The following is a 16,418-nucleotide window of genomic DNA, read 5'->3' on the forward strand; positions in this document are numbered from 1 at the left end:
AAGAGTTGTGTGCATGCAACTGAATGCTGGCTGTCCCTAAGAAAGTTTCTAGCCCTTAGGACTAAGATGTGATTGCCAAAGCGGTGGCTGAATAAGCTTTCTGTGGATGACTGGAGCCAGAATAATATATGCAAAATAAGAGGAAATATGCTATTGACTGGAAGGGGAGGGGTACAAGTTGTTCATCCACACAGTTCAGCACCTGGAATGATGTAACCCTAAGCCCTATTAAGCAATGGGCTTCAGGTTGTGCTGTGCATTGCTTTTATTCTTACCCCTGCATCGTCTGAGGTCCCAGCTCTCAGGACACAATATGAACTCACTAGGTCCACATCTCCCAACTAATGTGGAGACTGGAACTTCATTATCATGGATTCATAGGGATGGGGGGTATCCTAAAGGTCATCTATTCTAACCCTACCAATGCAGGAAATCTGCTACTGTAGCATCCCTGACAGGTAGACATTCATCCTAATGTTAAGCTGAAATTCCTTTGATGTGGGTCCAGAGCAACAGAAATAAATTTGCTTTGTCTATGTAACAGCCCTTCAAATATTTGAAGATCACCTTCTAATTGTCTCTTCTCTAAACTAAACATACCCAACTCCTTCGACCTTTCCTCACAAGGCTTGGTCTCCAGGCCCTTCAACCATCTTCATCGCCCTCTGGACATGTCTCAGTTTGTCAATGTCCTCCTTAAACTCAGGCTCAGAACCAGACAGTCAGATTGCACTAACTGAATATTTGACACAGATCTTGGCTCAAAAATAAAATACCAAAATGGCTATTTGGAGAGAGACTATATTTAGAAATGCACATTGAGGGAACGAGTTCAATATGCAGGTTTTAAAATATATAAGTAATGCAAATATTTGGGCTTTTACATAAAAAAATAAATAAATTGCAGATTAGTGCAAAAACTTTGAACGTATGCAAAAGTAACCTGGCCCAGAAGTAGACATTTGCTCATCACTAGGCCCAGGACATCTTCCCAGTTGCAGTGCCATGCTAGGATCCCCAGCCTGGTGCCTTAACATGTTTTGGAATTCAACTCCCATAACCCCTAGCTGATGAGCAGGAATGCTGGGAGTTGAAAACATCTGGAAGGCACCAGGTTGGGAAAGACTAGTCTGGGAGGATGCAAATTTGGAGAGGAATATTCTTAAGTAATCTACTAGGCTCACTTCCAAGGTGGTACAGTATCCTTCCCGGGGCTGTGTGAGGATCCATAAAGCAGGGGTGCAGAACCTCAGGCCTTTCCCCCCTAGCTGCTGATTTATTGGTGGCTTCCCGGCTTTTCGTGTTCTCTCCCCCCTTCTCAAAGTCTGAAATTCTTCTAAGGCTTAGTTGCGGGCAGCAAAACCAGGAAGCTAAAATGTACTGGTACTTTGGCCCTGCCTCTGTTGCCTTTGCCCCTCCCACTTTGTCACTGGCCCTGCCTAGCACTGGAACATAGCCCCTGAGAGCTAATCTGAAATTGAATTCAATCCGAGGGCTGCATGGGGTTCAACACCCCTGCTTAAAGGGAGGGTTTGGGAAAAATGCTTTCTATGCTGACTGCTTCTACCTTTTCTTGAGTAGAAAGGATGCTGCTATTGAAATGTACTAAAAACCTTACAACACAAGCAGCCTGTAATTAAAATTCAACACCTCATCAAAGATGTCTGCATTTTTTATTGTGCCCTTACAACCTAGCACCAGCCAAGGGACAGAAGATATCCAAAGATGATCTTCGCACGATGGGATGTCTAATTTATATCCCGTTGGTTTCAGTGGATCTCCTCTTAAGTCTCTGGATATAACACAATCCTAGCAGCCTACCTTGCAAGCTTGTTGTGAAAGGCAGCAATGCATATGGAGCAATTCAGCTACTTCCAAGAGCTGCTAAAAATGCTCGCTACACGTGGATTCAGAGTCTGGATTTGTCTGCTTCCCCAACTGGGGCCCCATCAGATGGGTCGGACTACAACCCCCAGCAGCCCCAGTTTGTAGTCCGACCCATCTGATGGGGCCTAGGTTGGGGAAGGTTGATTTCTTACCTACCTCTCCTCCTCCAGTCACCCTCGCCTTCCTTTTGCCTCGGTTTGGTGGGAAGAGGCCCCTTTATACCCTTTGGAATGTTATAAGCCCCGCCCTGACGGTATCTTCATTGGCAGGCCGGCTGCTTGCACTCCTCATTGGTCAATTCGCTCTGTCGACCAAAGCTGACCTATTAAGAAATCCGCCTCACAGCCGAGGGCGAGCTGTGAACGAGCGGGGATTCCCTAGGGGTGGGGCTGGCGTTGCTATGGTAACAAGCCTCCATTTTGATTGGGCAGGTTCGCTGAGCCGGCGAGCGTGCAATCCAATCCATTCCTCGGTGCGAAAAGGAAGCGATTCTCTTCTATTGCTCTTAGGCATAAGGAGAAAAAAGTCGTTGTCCGCAGCCCTCACTTCAGGTTCTCATTTGAAAGCTCTTCATCGTTAAGGATAGAAGACTCACCTGACATATACGGCAGTCTAAACTTTTTGAACTCCGTCTTTGGCAAGGAGGCGTAAGAAAGTGCCGCTCGAGCATTTGATGTATCTATGTCAAAACCCCTGCTTTACCTTCCCTAAGCTTTGCCTACCTCTCTATTATCTATATACCATAACAAGTGGGTTGCAAAGGCGCATAATGCAGTTGGGGAGAATCATTCTATCCGTTCTCCTGTATAGAGAACCTATTGTGGCGCCTTTCTCTACTTTCGTTAGATTTTAATTATATTCCACTTTTTAGTTAGGGGGGAAAATCGCACAAAGCGGCTTACAAAATATATAACAACAGTAAATACGTATTTTAAATAATCGCACCCCGCTTTCAATTGGGAACCGGAAGTGCTAGTGACACATCGCTTGTAATTAATTGTAGCCCCCTTCTCCGCGTCAGCAGCTGCTCCTTGCAAGCAGATAAGCAAGCTACCTTGAAATTCATAAAGCACTTCCGGACTCGAATGGAACTTGCCTCTCTTTCCACTCTCAGCCTCTAATGCAAATAAGAGGAAACCCACCCACCGCCAATCCCCAGAGACGCAAAGAGCTAGCGCGACGGCCACTCTGCGTGCATTTATTTAAACAAATTTTAACCCGCTTTTCAGGACTTACTGACCGCCCAAGACGTCTGACACTCTTACAAAAATATGAAACATGCAAATTATGTTTAAACACACACACGTAGCAGTACCTAATGATTTTTAAGCATCAAGTCCAGACTGGAATATATTATTATTATTATTATTATTAAATTATTATTAAATTTATTAATCGCCTATCTGGCTGGTCACCCAGCCACTCTGGGCGATGTACAGCGTACAATAAAACAGTTTAAAACAATAAAAACATTTTCTAAAATACCCTAACCCACCCCAAATGCCTGCCTGAACAACCACGTTTTTAATGCACGGCGGAATACACGTGCCTTTGGTTCTTTAATTATTATTTTTAAACCTTCAGTAATAAAACCTTCCATAGAAACCCCATGGCCACTCATGCAGACATTCGGTTATTTGCCCGGGGTTGTGGCCACGCATAGCTCTACAGTCGGTCATCTAGCTCCATAGCATCAGGAGAGAAAAGGAGGAGGGGGCGCGGCCGGAGAGGGGAAGGAGAAAGCAGGGAGGGGCGTGGCCTGAGGGACGCGCTGAGGAGCTTCGAATCTCCCGTGCCCCGCCTACTTCTTGCTGCTAATGGTCTGGCGCTAAAGCTTTTCATTGGTCAACTTGCTCCGTCCGTCAAATAAAGCTGGCGAATTAGAACCGCGACGGAGAAGTAACCGTAGGGGGGCGTCGATCGGACCGGACCGGACGCGCGACCAGGAGGCGAAAACAGGGGCAGGGTGGGCCGCGGGGAAGAGCAGAAGAGGCGTGGCTCGGAATGGAGGGGGGTGGGGCGGTGCTTTGAGAAGGGAGACGGGTTTCTCGAGGAAGCGCGCGTGGCCCCAGCGGGGACGCTGCCCAGTGACGCGAACGGGGCGGGGCGTGCTCCAAACCGAGGCGAGGAGGAGGGAAAAGGAGGCGTGGCTCTGAAGCCGGCGCCGAGAGGCGGGGCCTGGAGGGGCGCTCCTGAGGAGAAGACGGAAGAGGGGCGGGGCTCCGCGGCCGGCCCCCCCGCCCGCCTTTTCCCGTCCCCCTCGCCGCGCGCGTGCGCGCTCCGCTCGTGCCCCGTCCCACGCTCCCCTCCCCCGCCGCCCTCCTCCTCCTCCTCCTCCTCCTCCTCCTGTCAGCGGCCACCTGAGGGAGCCTCTTTCCCCTCCCCCACCCGGCCAGGCCCTCCCTGCGAGGAGGAGGAGGAGGACGCGGCGGCGGCCCTGCGGGGACGCGGAGGTAGAGCGAGCGAGCGGGCGGGCGCCGGGTCCGTCGTGGGGGCCCCCTCCCCTCCCCGGCCGCGGGGGAGAGCGCGGGCCGCTCGCTCGGCCCGGCGGGCCTGCGGGGGTGCGGAGGGCGTCCCGGGACGGCACCCGCGGCCTCGAGGGAGGGCTCGGCGCGGGCGGCAGCCGCCGGGCTCACGCCGGAGGCCCGGCGACGGGCCGCTGTTTGTTGCCGGCTAATGCGGGGCGTCAGCTTGCGCCGCCTGTTACCGCGGGTAGCATCGCCAGCGATCAGTAGCCCGCGCTCTGCGCTCTTAGAGGCAGCTAGCCGCGCCAGTAGTCGGCGACCAGCGCGACCGGCTGCCGCTTCTTACCCGCGAACATGAGTTAATAACTTGCGCTGTTTGTTATCATTAGTAACCGGTATTATTAGTTATCATTAGCTCTCACTCTTAGTTCTTAGCAATAACTAGCCATACTAGTTGTCAGTAACTAGCATTATTAGTTATCATTGGTAGCTACCATTATTCATTATTAAGAAATAATGTTTGATTTGAATAACTAATGGTATTTGTTATTAGTATCTAGTATTAGCTAGCATTAGCGTTATACATTATTTAGAACTAGCATTATTCGTTCTTTAGAACTAGTATTATTAGTTATCGCTGGTAACTGCCATTATTCGTTATTAAGAACTAATATTTGTTTTTAATTAATAGTATTTGTCATTATTAGTAACTGGTATTAGTGTCATTAGCTTGCACTATTAGTTATTAAGAACTAGCATTATTAGTTATCATTGGTAACTAGCATTATTTGTTGTCGTTTATTGCACTGGCTATATAGCCCTTCACCATAGCTTCCAGGATGTTTTATATGATTGTGATGATGTTTGATAATAACTAACAATATCATGACAACTTAGCATCATAGGAGTTGCCTTGGGGGGCTTTTAAAAAGTTGATATAACATGTACTTTTTATCAGCAACAATGCTACTTGGCATTTGTTGCCAATGCTAGTTGCTTTGAGAGTTGTGTTTTTTTTTAACAATGAGAGCAATTTCTTAGGATTTGCCAAATACTATTAACATTTGCGGGGGAAAATGACTGTAAGCTGCTCTGAGCATGTGGGATAGAGTGGGATATAAGTCAAATAAATAAACAACAATATTAATACTTAAATGTTGTAAAAATTAGTTACCTTGAGGCTTATTTACAGTGCAATTCTGTGCACGTCTCCTAAGAGGTAAGCCTCAAGTGCAATGGGGCTTACTCCCAGGTAAGTATAGGATTATAGCTTTAGGGTGCAATCCTATGGCTGCTAAACAGCAGGTAGACGGCCACAGAATTGCCTCCCCACCCCCTCCCCTGATGCCTCGTAGCCCTCATCTCTGGGCTCGTAAGAACAGCGCGAAGCAGGGCAATAGGAGGTGGGGAAGGGCAAGGGGTGCATAAGTGCCAGTACGATGCTTGCTTCCTATGCATCGTCCGGCCTCCTCACCCTGCACTCTGACGTCCCAGGCTAGACAGTAAAAATCAGCCATCTAGCTGCGAATGGAGCGTGGCTGGAACGCGGAGGAGAGGATCCTCTCCACAGTCTCCCGCCATACATTTGGTAAGCGGTCGCCTCCGAGTTCAGAGGCGGACGCCTATCCCGATAGGATTGCTCCCTTAAAGTTTAATGGTGGGGGCATACATTGCTTAAGGGCGCAATCTTATTCACATTTCGAAAGGAAAAAGTCCTACACCTGGTTGGCTGGGGCATGCTGAGGGTTATAGGACTTTTTCCTGTCAAAACGTGCATAAGATTGCACCCTAAATAAACTTAATTACTATAATGTAGTGCTGCAGACTGTTCATATGAGGGGGAGTTTGAGGAGATATGGGCCTATGGGGGGCGACTAGTCATTATGGCTATATATTACCTCCAGGGTCAGAGGCAGTAGGCTGGAGAACATTAGCAGGAGGGTTCTATTGCACTTGTGCCCTTCTGGGCTACCTATAGACATCTGGGTGGCTACTGTGGGCTAGATAGACCTTTGGTCTGATTCATTGGGCCTGTTGTTGGCCCAATTTGCCCAATACACTGAGCTCATCGGGGTTGTTTAATGACATTTTGAATATGCAACATGCAATCGGGGTTGCCGTCACACAAACCTTGGTTTGTAGTAGGGTTTTGTGAGGATTGTTTAACTTTCAAATAACCCATGGTGGCCAGGCTCGCACAACACAGCAACCCCTTGATTGCGGGTTGCATATTCAAAATGTCGCCCAGCACATACTGTGGTACCCCCAGTGAACCTGGCGTATCATGTGAACTTGGCCAATACGTTCTTCATTGACTAAAACTCATGATTAAAGTTATTTCACTGGGTTGTAACCCTAATGATTATCATTATTATTGATGTAATTGCCCCAATGCTCATTTCCTGTATTTGCCAAACTGGGTCCCAAACCTCCAACTTCCCCTTCATCACATGACTTTCCCCAGCACAACAGAGACACTGTAATATGGTGGAACCCAAACCCGTCTTTTATTGTTAATACTAACTGCTTTGAGGGCTTTTTAAATTTGAAAGATGGTGGTGTATATATATTATTGTTGAGCTCTTTCGAGTGTTCATGTCATAAATGGGTAGTTGGTGGGGGTAGGTTTGGGTCCTATTTTGGTGACTGAATATGCAAATTTGGAGGTGGGTAGTTCTAATAATACTACTAGGGTAGGTGGCATTTGACCAGTTGAATAATGGTCATGTATTTCTAATGCATTAAACTTCATTAGAACAACAACACAAAATATATTTTAACCTGCAGCTGGTTTGATGCTTATGCTAATTACAGAAACAAATTAGGTTAACTATTACTGTGAAACAATGAAATATTATCTTTTTAAACATTACAATTTGTTATAACTCTTAATCTTAAGTAAATGTGAACAGTTCACTGAACTGTTCTTCTCTTCGGCTTTTATCCTGGAATATCTGGGTCAGCCAACACTTATTTTTTGTTTTTCTTTTCTTTTAAGAAGGAAATTTAAAATAGAAATAAAACAAACTAACAGCAGCTGTTACAACAAAAGTCATGTGCTAAGTAGACTGGAAGCCAAGTTTTCAAGTATCATTTATATCGTGGAGTAGGTTCATGGCAGAAGCACCATTCAAACTGGGAGGCATACTTCCTGAGTGGTAGCTCTTTCCCTTTGACACGAAGAGCCGTGCTGGGTCAGACCAAAGGCCTATCTAGTTGAGTGCTCTGTTCCCACCGTGGCCAGTCAGATGCTGATGGGAAGCCCACAAGCAGGTCATGAGTGCACAATCACATCTTCCTGCTTGTGTTTCCAGCAGCAGTGATTGGGAGACATACTGCCTCCAGTACTGAAGGTAACAGATATCCATCATGAGTATCCTACAGTGATTTGATGGGGGTATAGCTGTGCATGGGGGTAAGGGAGAAGAGCTGGTCCTTTGAGGGCTTGTGCTGATGATAAGCTAGGCTGTGTGTGAGGTGGGAATTCACTTCATGAAGGATAGTTACGTGTTGGGGATATTTTGTGCCCAGGGCAGTGGGGAGAGGGGGAATTATTCATGGGGGTGTTGATGTTATTGGGGGGGGTGAGGAGGAGAGGGGTGTTGTGAGGCAAGAAAAAGAAGTGTTCTCGGGCATACAGAATGGAGGAGGGTGAAGTAAGAATGGATGGGCGGAAGGGTGTGTCACTGTTTCGGCGGGGATGGTGGGTGTCAAGAAGGGCCAGGCAATGATGGAGGAGGGTAAGGAGGTGATCCTGTATGTGATAATTCTGTGCAGCCTTCTGGATGCTCTGCCTTGATTCAGATTCCAAAGCAATCCCTCTGTTTGGAAAGATTGGTCTGGGTGGTACCCTCAGTGGGGAAGATGGTACGTACCGAGCACATCCAGTATAATGAGAAGAGAGGGAGTTGCTGAGAGACAACGGGGTTCTTACAGAGTAGAATGGAGTGGGGGCAGGATGTAGAGGACTGTGAAGGATGATAGAAACGAGCAGGCTAGGGAGACTCCAAAGAGGGTGGAAGCACTGGGATTATATGCACAGGATGGTGTGTGAATACATTGGTACAGGTGTTCCTGGAAGGAAGGGCAAGCTGAAAAGGAGGTGGCACTGAGAATAGAAAGGAGGGAAATTAGGGGTGCAGCCAGGGGGAAGGTAATGTGAAAATGGGTTGGGGGGCATACAGAAGCTTGTTCTTCTGTGTAAGGAAAAAAGGGAATTTGCTGGTGGTAGAAGCGTTAGAAATAAGTGCTGTTGTGGAGAGCATCAAGAAAACTCTAGAGAACATATTTCAGAGGGGTAGTTGCATTAGTCTGTTGCAAGAAAAGCAGTGATAGTCTTGTGGCACCTTAAAGATTATCAAATGCATGGCATAAGCTTTCATGGGCTGGAGCCCACTTCGTTAGATGCATGAAGTGTTATCCTAAGTTAACAGGCAGAGAGAGAATGTAAGCAGTGAGTCATAGGGCAATGAATACAGAGTGTGACAATTACTTTAAAGCTTAAATGCATGTAAAACAATTGTTCCATAACCAACAGAACATCACCACGTAGTATCTGGAAGGCAGGCCTAGTTGGTTGAAGTGCCCACCCACAGGAAAACCCTGCCCTGTGCAGTTTAGGAGGCAGAAAACGTGGTATGCTTCAAACAACTCCTGAAAACACCCAGGTTTTCTTTGGCTTATAATTAATTGCAAATAATCCTACGCTAGTCCATCTTACTGTTCTTTGTATTGTTCTGAATCGTTCTTGTAGCTGGAATTGTTTCTAATAGTGTATTTAAATGTGATGTTTAATATGTATAAGTGAACTGCTTAGATATTTTATTATATTAAGTGGTATATAAGTATTACAAATAAATAAATAATTATTGTAGCCATCACAAAGCCCTGTTGATAACACACATCCTAGCATTGGTAAACTGGTTAACACACACAGTGGGGTAATCACTTGGTTTTGGTTCGCCAGGATACGTTTTCTAGCTTGGTAAGAATGGTGGGCAGTTGTTTCATAGGTGACCATTGAGAGCTGAAGTGGTGGGCAAGGCCATAGAGAGGCAAAATAGAAGTCTGAGAAGAAACCAATGTGTGTGTGGCGTCTTTGGCACGGTTTGGATGAAGAGGCAAGAGGAAGCTGAGAGAGACTAGGCAGAAACTGGTCACCTGGCATGATGCAGGTGGTTTTGAGTTTACTGGCATGAGCTGGTTTTGCTTGCACAGAGAGTGGTGGATGAAGATGTACTTTTGCAAGATAAGATTAGCTTTAATTTTCTGGTACATTCTTGTTGTATACCTTGGGGGCCACTCTAGAAACAACTGTGGGAGGTGTTGTTTGTTAACCAGGGAGAGATGTTGGTAATGGAGGGCACTACTGAAAAGTTGCGCCAAGGAAGTAATTGTCCATGATTTGGTTGGGGATATGCCATATTTATGGAACAAGGACTGAAATAGGCAAGGGAAGAATGCTTGGGTATGCGCATGCAGGGCCATGAATCACGTGTTTGTGTGTGGAGTGGGATATGTGTCTGGGCTAAGAGGCATGCTACAAAAAATATGGGATGGAAATGCCAGGGAAGTGATGGCTCTCCGGGACAGAAAAGGGGAATTATGTATAAGCTGATGTGGTTAATGTGGGAAACAGTGGCTAGAAGTATGCATTGACTGAACAAAGTTTCCAGAAACATCTCTGCCCCTTGAAGACTTAAATGTGTTTTCTCTACCCTGAATGACTTAACTATCCACTACACCATGCAGCCTATGGACTAGAACTGTAAATCCCTGTGCCTGCCTGTGGAAGGGGCAACATACTCTACCCCCCCATCCTCCCCCATTGATTTCTGTTCCTGAAATAGCTGGGGAAGTGAGACATTTCCTTCCTCTTGGATACAATGACAGGGATGTTAAGTCCTCAGGTGATGAGAACTGCCCTACTTTTCAGGTCACTCGGACCCTTGTTTTGTGTGTATCTGCTCAGGAGGGCCCCCAAACAGGGGAATTTTCACATGCCATTCTCCCCTCTCCCAAAGGGATGTGCTTTGTGAGGAAGATTTTTCATGCTCTGTGCATGAAATCCACTGTGTCCTCCTACGCACACCGTTCTCCCAATAGTGTGGCTTAGGAGTCAGAGTTGAAAAATGTCTTCCAGGTTTGGGGTTGAATAGCCAGAGTTATGCTTTATCATACTCCTTTTAAAAAGTTAAATTGGAGACTGTGTTATATTGTTTTTCTGCCTTTTCATGTCTCCAACTCAGCAGCTGAAAAAGTAAGTTAGATGTACAGTGAGTTGTGCAGATAAATCTGCAAGCGGTTACTTGCCTGTCCACCCTTCCCTATGCTAGGTAGACAGGCATAGAATTAGACCTTAGTGAAGAGGGACTAGATAAAAGAGAGAGAAGAGATTTCTTTTTCTTTTTTTTTCCTTTTCCTATAATACAGAAACTTGGAGCTATCCAATGAAACTGACTGGAGATAGATTCAGGTCAAACAGAAGGAAATACTTCATGATATAAACGTTAAGTTATTGAATACATTGACACAAGGTGTGATGAGTCACTGGCTTAAAAATTTGTGGGGCACATATTTATTAGACATGATAGCTGAATACTGGTTTTAGGGGACAAACAGCAGGAGAGTTCTGTTATCTTCATGCTCTACCTCTGGGCTTCTTGGAGGCATCTGGCTGGCCACTGTGGCAAAAAGGATGCTGGTCCTTTGGGCTGACCAAGCAGGGGCTCTTTTTATGATCTTACATAAAGAAGTCTGGAAAGCCAGCTCTCTTCCAGAAGCTTTCTTCCCTGGTTGCCTACAGGAGATGTTTTACTTGCCAACAGGTTAAGTGGGTCATGTACAAATCTCTCTTTCATGGTAGCTATAGCAGCAACGCTTCTTCCCACGCTGCTCCGTAATGGCATAAGCCACTAAGCCACTAGTCATGGGGGGAGGAGCCAGTGCTACATCTCCTTCCTATGTTTGTGTTGCCCCTCCTGGAAATGGGAAAGCCATGTGGAAAAAGACTCCAAGGCTGCACACCTACAGCCCGTCAGCTGGTCTCCAGTAAGTTGTAGGATGTTGCAGAAGTGTTGTTACACTGGAGGGGCAGCACTTAATTCTCTGGAGGAACACCACCCCATTACACTGGCGGAAAGCTACGTTGGTGTACACATAGCACTAGCAGTGGGGAAAAGGGGTATTCCGGTAGCACAGTGAGGGAGGCCTTGGATCTACAGGATCTAAAGTGCTCTCATTTCCCCAACATGGCCCCAGCAAGGGAGGAAAACAAGGCATTTCCTTCCATTGGTGTTAATGGAAGGGAAAGTTTTTAAAAAATAGAACAGGGGGTAGAGGAAAGCCTGTCCCCACTTCTGCCCTGGCTGGCACAAGCTGGCAAGACTTAGGAAGTGGCCGTGTTTCTGCCATGGATTCTTCCCCTTCACCCTCCCCCCCACACACACACCACATATGCAGTTGCTCTGCCTGTCACTCACCGTTATTGACATGCGCAAACATTTTAAAGGAAAGTTGTTGTCTTTTGTTGAATGCACACAAAGCTGAAGCTTTAAAAGCATGCTGGCACAGGGGGAAAGTATTTTCTTTTTTGTTGTATTTGTGTGTGAAATTTGCATCCGGCCTTTCCACAAAATAGACTCTCTTTGGATCACCATATAATGCAAGGCCCTCCTGCTTACTTGCAGGTATCAGTAAAGGCTGCTGAATTTAACTTTAGGAGTATTGGCTGTGTGCCACAGCTTATCTATGGTTTTAGTAAGTAACATGTCCTTTTAAAACAGATCTTAAGAGGTTCTCCTGTGTGAGGATGATGAAACTGAGGTGAGAAATCTGTTTTCTTTGAGTATATGTATCATTCCCAAGCCTCATATGAGTTTAAAAGAAAGGACAGAGCTTTTTAATCTGTTTGCAGGAAATAGCCCTTGCCTTCCCTCACTTGTGGTCGGGCTCATTAAGCATCTTTTTCAGGCTTTGTTTCTAACATACAAGATTGGGGGTTGTTATCTTAGGTGCTCTATATTTTGAGAATATATTTACTTCAGAAGTACGCCCTTTCCAATCTTTCTCCAGTTTTTTTTTTACTTTATCCATATAATTCACAAGTGAATCACACTTCAAACTAGAAGCTACAGTCTAACTCCTTGAAATATTTTCTTGCCAAAAAAGGTGGGGGCAGGAGGAATCATCGAATATTTCTTTCCTGTTTATGTTGGGAGGAGGTGGGTGTCTGACATTAAAAGAGGCAGGTTAAGTCTAGAAATAGCTTCTGTCTCAAACTTATATCTGCCTTTTTATTTTAACTGGAAGGGTGATAAAAAGTTGTGTACGGTGTCAAGCTTTGTAGTGGAATTGTTTCTTGTAGATAAGTTATAGAAAATAATTAAACATTCCTTTGGAACTATGGGGGCAGGGAGGGCAAATTTCATGGCTTGTAGAAAAAAATGCTCCTCATAGAGTGCCATCTGTGTTGTTGTTTATTCGTTCAGTCACTTCCGACTCTTCGTGACTTCATGGACCAGGCCACGCCAGAGTTTCCTGTCGGCTGTCGCCACCCCCAGCTCCCCCAAGGTGGAGTCCATCACCTCCAGAATATTATCTGTCCATCTTGCCCTTGGTTGGCCCCTTGTCCTTTTGCCTTCCACTTTCCCTAGCATCAGCATCTTCTTCAGGGTATCCTGTCTTCTCATTATGTGGCCAAAGTACTTCAGTTTTGCCTTTAATGTCATTCCCTCAAGCCAGCAGTCTGGCTTTATTTCCTGGAGCGTGGTCTGGTGTGATCTTCTTGCAGTCCAAGGCACTCTCAGAATTTTCCTCCAAAACCACAGTTCAAAAGCATCTATCTTCCTTCGCTCAGCCTTCCTTATGGTCGAGCTCTCGCAGCCGTAGATTACTACGGGGGATACCATTGCTTTCACTATGCGGACCTTTGTTTTCAGTGTGATGTCTCTGCTCTTCACTATTTTATCAAGATTTGTCATTGCTCTCCTCCCAAGAAGTAAACGTCTTCTGACTTCCTGGCTGCAGTCAGCGTCTGCAGTAATCTTGGTACCTAGAAAGACAAAGTCTGTCACTGCCTCCACGTTTTCTCCCTCTGTTTGCCAGTTCTCAGTCAAGCTGGTTGCCATAATCTTGGTTTTTTTGAGGTTTAACTGCAACCCAGCTTTTGCACTTTCTTCTTTCACCTTCGTCATGAGGTTCCTCAGCTCCTCCTCGCTTTCAGTGGTATCATCTGCATATCTGAGATTGTTAATGTTTCTTCCAGCGATTTTAACTCCAGCTTTGGCTTCATCAAGCCCAGCACGTCGCACAATGTATTCTGCGTACAGGTTGAATAGGTAGGGCGAGAGTATACAACCCTGCCTTACTCCTTTCCCAATCTTAAACCAGTCCATGGTTCCATGGTCTGTTCTTACATGGCACTTTTGTTGTTGCTGCTCATTTCACTCTGAAGAGAGGTCCCTGCCCCAAGAGGCTTATAATCTAAAAGTGAACAGCGCAGAGAAATTGGAGGCAAAGGGAACACTCTGAAGATAGCCAAACTGATGTGCATTGGTAAGGCTTAACACTTCATTTTGGTTAGGGAATGTATAGTTTATGAAGAGGGGTGTATGTGAGGGGGATATATGAAATCTTCCTATTGTGAAGATTGTTTTAATGGCTTCCAGTATAATCCTAAGCATGTTTACTCAAAGGTAAGTATTAATAGGGCTTGCTTCCTAGTAATGTGCTTATATGAAGCTGCCTTACACTGTCAGCCCAGGATGGTATACTCAACCGGCACAAGCTCTCCAGGGCTCAGAAAGAGAGGGGCCTTTCCTGTCCCTGTTGCCTGTGATCCTTTTCCAACCAGACATGCAGAGGACTGGATTTGGGGCCTCCTGCGTACCACTCAGCTGTAGATCAGGGATGCAGAACTCCCATCCTAGGGGCCTAATCTAGCCCACAGAGATGCCTGGGGTTCTACGGGGTGGGGCTTGGTCTCAGATCAGAGATAACAGCATCAGTGCAGGCCAGCCCAGTCCGTCTGTGCCACTTGCTTTCCACATTAGGACAAGTTACACACAAATGTGGGGTCTTTGCCACTTCTGGGAGTCCTCCGCCCAACATCAGCAGAGTCCTTTTTTCCAGGCTGAGGAGAGGCACAGAACTCCATGCTTATCTCAGCACAGAGAATGCTGAAATGGGCAGGGGTGGGCGATGAAGCCAGTGGGTGTGGCAGTTTGCCCCCTACATCTCATTTCTGTTCTGCACCCCCTGCTGTATACCCTACCCTAAACATATGAAGTTACCTTATACTTGGTTTATCTTGGCCAATATTGTCTGCTTTGGCTGGGTTTACTGATCAGGTCTTGGGCAAAGAGAAATCTCTCCTAGCTGTGCTCCTGGAGATCCCATTCAACTGGTGATGTTGCTGATTGAACCTGGTACCTAGGACTGCAGCCTTACAACCTGAGTTAGGTTACTCGCCTGATTCCAGAGGAAACAGCTAGAAAACAACTCTTGGAGGAGAAGTCCTGTCAATGGCTACTAGTCCTGATGGCTTCATACTACTTCCAGTATCAGAGGCAGTCTGCCTATGTACACCAGTTGCTGGGGAACATGGGTGGGATGGTGTTGTTGCCACTGTGTAAACAGAATGCCAGACTAGGTGGACCCTTGGTTTGATCCAGCAAGGATCTTCTAATGTTCTTAAAACAACTGGAGTTGTTTTAAGACTTTGGGTCAGTCACAGACTCTCAGCCCAACCTACCTCACAGGGTTGTTGTTGTGAGGACAAAATGGAGAAGAAATGGAAGGTTGCTGTGAGGATAAAATAGATAGGAAGATTATGTACGCTGCCTTGGGTCCTTGGAGGAAAAAAGGTGGGATAGAAATGCAATAAATAAACTTGAGGGGTGGGTAAAATCTGCATATTCTGAGTTTTCATGTGTATCTGCCCAGCAATTAATGCTTTTGACTCCCCAAATTGGACCTGCTGGTTCAATCTGTCAGAAGAGTCAAAATGGAAAGAACAGTTGATATTGTGGTCTCTGTGGCTACCCTTCCTATTTTGAAATGTCCCCTTAACCACAGGCCGATTCCTTTATTATTTTCAAATAGTACAAACTTTCCTCTCCCCCGTTGTTGAACTCTGGTTTATCAACAGACTTAATCCTGCCATTTGGTCTTTGGGGATGCCCCAAACTCCGGTGAAGTAGTATGAAACAGTTGAGCTGAAGTCTAGAGTATGAAATCCAGGTGAGAGGAGATGCCAGAGGGAAAAGGAGAGGAAGGGTGAGGGAGAAAACAGGATCAACCAATTAACTGTGTAAGATCTAATCTCTGTCAACAACGTTGATGGTTCCATTTATTTAAATAAGGTTCAGCTGCTCTGAAGCAGTTTTTCTGAAAAGTGAGTTGCGGGTGCTTTGTTATGGGCATTTGGAATATGGGAAGGTGTGAGAAGGTCTCTCCTTGCCTCACAGAAGTTTTATGAGTGTAGGTCCCAAAAGAATTTCTGAGGCAGGTTAATAGATTTTAAAATACTCCTGGTTGCTTGTGACGGAGTAAGAATCACCTCCAGCAGACCAGTTTAGGAAGAGTGGGTCGTTCCCCCCCCCCCCCGCCGCCCATGCCCTCTCTCTTGAATATCAAGAGAGGAATATCATAAGGGAATATCATATTCCCTTTTGAATATCAATAAAAACTGTTAGCAGTTAAAAAAAAAAAAAAACTTGTGGGCTAGTGACTTATTTGGAAGGCGTTTTTTATTATTCCCACTTTACAGATGGAAATGAGGCTGAAAGATGACTGAATTGCCCCCAAAGCCATCAACTGTGAAAGCTTTTTGGTGTGTGTGAAGGGAGGGGTTGACTGAGCTGGGACTCTGACCTATACCTCCTAGTTTCAGTGGATCATGCTGCAAACTTTCACCCCTTCCCAGAATTAGTTCAGCACGGTGCTTCTGTTCAACTCTTGTTCAGCAGTTCCAAAACCAATGAATTGTTTTTAATTGCAGGTGTAGAAATGTTGCTTTGGGGCCAGCAGGTCTCTTCCCCCCAGCCACCACCTTCTTCACTCTCT

The 16,418-nt window shown here is 45.9% G+C and overlaps 1 protein-coding gene across 7 annotated transcripts in view; it reads left to right on the forward strand.

Annotated features, from left to right (window-relative positions):
- The first annotated feature begins 4,061 nt into the window (after nt 1-4,061).
- The window catches only part of GATAD2A (GATA zinc finger domain containing 2A), a 105,671-nt gene continuing 93,314 nt past the window's right edge, over nt 4,062-16,418 (forward strand). For 3 of the 7 annotated variants that reach the window (XM_084825573.1, XM_084825574.1, XM_084825580.1), the window contains exon 1: nt 4,063-4,340. The gene's annotated coding sequence lies outside the window, so the exon portion shown is untranslated. Of the gene's footprint in view, nt 4,341-16,418 lie in introns of all 7 variants that reach the window. The other 4 variants (XM_084825554.1, XM_084825569.1, XM_084825582.1 and 1 more) reach the window with 2 other exon arrangements.

The sequence above is a fragment of the Heloderma suspectum genome, chromosome Z (genome assembly GCF_057233095.1).
Source record: "Heloderma suspectum isolate Gila_16-S chromosome Z, 16-S_ref, whole genome shotgun sequence".
Taxonomy (NCBI): Eukaryota; Metazoa; Chordata; class Lepidosauria; order Squamata; family Helodermatidae; genus Heloderma; species Heloderma suspectum.